This window comes from Phytophthora parasitica (genome assembly GCF_000247585.1).
Source record: "Phytophthora parasitica INRA-310 unplaced genomic scaffold supercont2.62, whole genome shotgun sequence".
Classification (NCBI taxonomy): Eukaryota; Oomycota; class Peronosporomycetes; order Peronosporales; family Peronosporaceae; genus Phytophthora; species Phytophthora nicotianae.
Window position 1 is genome coordinate 94762 of NW_008649048.1, and position 2844 is coordinate 97605.

Genomic DNA, 2844 nt, shown 5'->3' on the forward strand with positions numbered 1-2844 from the left:
CGGCGCAAGATGGACCCCAAAGCGCGTGAAGCCATTTTTGTTGGATACAGTCGTGAAAAGCGAGGGTATCGTCTGCTGGACAGCAAGACCCGAAAAGCTTTCTACAGTCATACGGTTGTGTTCTTTGAGAATAAGGCAGGCGGAATCCTATCGGGATCGTCTACCCCGATGCCCAGTAGTGTGTCCACTCGACAATACCTCGAGGTTGAAAATACTACAATGGAGAGCATACCAGCGATGCTGGATGAGATGTATGAGGAGATGCATGATGATGCTCCTGCAACCAACAACTCCAACCAGAACCTGGCAGGTGGGGCAATTGAAGGAAGTACCAGGACTGGTGGGGCTGTTGGAGGACACACAGGAAAGAGAAAACGAAGCACTGTGAGTGCAGGCGGCAATGAAGCTCGAACGAAGCGAGTAAGGTTCGACGATGAGCCTTCAGTGCGACGCACTGAACATGTTGCAGTGCGCGGCACTGAGCAACAGCTTGCACACGTCCGAAGTGACGGTGCTACCGACTCAACTTGCCGAGGCAAGCACAAAAGCAAGCGAAAACGGCAGCGTGGCCGACGCAAAGGCTGTTACTGAGTCTCAAACTGCCGAGTCAGGGCAAGAAACGGCACGTAGTGGCTTGCCGACCATGGAGAGGCCTTCTTCTCTGGAGAATCGTGCGATCGAGACCGCGAACTCTGAGATGCTGCGACCAAGTGACGACTCTAGCACAGAGAGTATAACAACCTCTAGATGCAGAGCGTTGCGAGAGTATGTGGCTCCAGAAGGTGTTCACACAAAGGACTACCCAGTAACACGGAGTGGTCGTGTGAGCAAGCCGCCTCCATGGTATGGTGATTCCATCTATGTGGCATATCTGCATACCAATGAAGACTGTGAAAATGAGTCTCCAACATGGAAAAGGGCTCGAGAAGAAATGCAGAGAGAGATGGCAAAGGAACAAGCTTGTGCATGGTGGCAAGACTATTGTTGTCTCACCATGAGTGCCATACAAGAGCCTGAAACGTTTGAAGAGGCAATGCAGGGTCAGTTTTCCATGCAGTGGAAAAGTGCGGCTCAGAAAGAGTATGATACTCTAATGAAAAACTGTACGTGGAAGTTGGTTCCACGAGGCAGCAACATGAACGTGTTGCGAAATCGGTGGGTGTTCCGCGTGAAATACCTTGCAAACGACGAGATTGATAGATTCAAAGCGAGATTAGTGATCAAAGGCTTCATGTAAGTCTATGGAGTCGACTATCTTGAAGTGTACTCACCGGTGGTGCGATTGGAGACACTGCGGGTTCTGTTAACCCTTGCAGCTGTGTGGGACTATGAGGTTCATCAAATGAACGTTACAACTGCCTTTCTGAATGGCAAGATCGATATGAAGGTATTTATGGAGCAACCAGAGGGATTTAAGGTGCCTGGTAAAGAGAACTGGGTGTGTTGCTTGCTAAAAAGCTTGTATGGCTTGAAGCAAGCACCACGTGTGTGGTTTCAATTACTGAGATCCTTTCTGGAGGAGCAAGGCTTTTCGTTGCTGAAGTCGGAGACATCTGTTGCTGTCAAGGTCATTGATGGGCAACTAGTATTCATTCCGTTGTACGTGGATGATCTGATCCTATTTGCTCCTAACATTAAACTTATCAACGAGATGAAAGAAATGTTTCGTAAGCGATTTGAGATGAAGGATCTGGGAGAATTGCACTATATCCTGGGCTGGGAAGTTACACGCAATCGCAGTGAACGAAAGATTTTCATTAGTCAGCACAAGTATGCTATGACAGTGTTGGAGAGATTTGGAATGGAACACTGCAATGGGTGTAAGATGCCATGTACCCCAGACTTGAAGTTGACAAAGAGCATGTGTGCTGCAGATGCAGATGAAAGAACTCTGATGAAATCTAAGCCGTATCGATCAGTAGTAGGAAGTCTGATGTACCTAATGATGGGCTCACGTCCTGACTTAGCGTATTTGGTCAGAGAATGCAGTCAATTTCTCGAGAACCCAGGAATACTTCATTGGCGAGCAGCTAAGCGAGGACTACGGTATCTTCGAGAGACTGCTGAATGGGGTATTTGTCTCGGTGGAAAAGAATGGATTGACCAGGAACTGGATCAACATCTACAAGCATTTGTTGATGCTGATTTTGCTAATCGAGTTGATGACAGGAAATCTATTGCAGGATACTTAACGAAATTCTGTGGAAGTGTGATCTCATGGAGCAGTCAAACGGAGAAAACCGTGGCGCTACATACAACTGAAGCCGAGTATATGGCTTTGAGTCTACTTGTGCAAGAAGTAGTGCATCTTCGTCAAATGCTGAAAGAGCTGTACGTACAACAAAAAGCACCAACGGACATCTTTGTGGATAACGAAAATGCAAAGAAGCTAGCAAACAATCCAGAGTTTCACAGCCGCACAAAGCACATTGATGTGCGCCATCACTTCATTCGTGAACGTGTCAGCATGAACGAGATTACTGTATTGAGAGTTGCAGGTGTTGACAATGTGGCAGATGCTTTCACGAAGCCGCTACCAAGGCCAGCATTCGAGAAACACAGAGAAGTCATGGGGCTTATGTCCAAGGAGCAGTTTGAAAAGCCAAGGATATCAACGACCAGTAGGTGGGGCTGTTCAGGTTGTGTACCGATCGTTAATTATGATGTGGCAGTTGGTACTTACAGTATCTGTGTGACAAAACCAACAGAGAAACAGGGAGAAAGAATTCATTCTTGAAATGCATCGAGTGACCAACAAGTGACTTCTTCGTCTTCTTCTTGTCGAGAAGAGCCATTGCTCTTCTGTATTGTACGATTAGCTACACCAGTGGTGTTACACAGCAA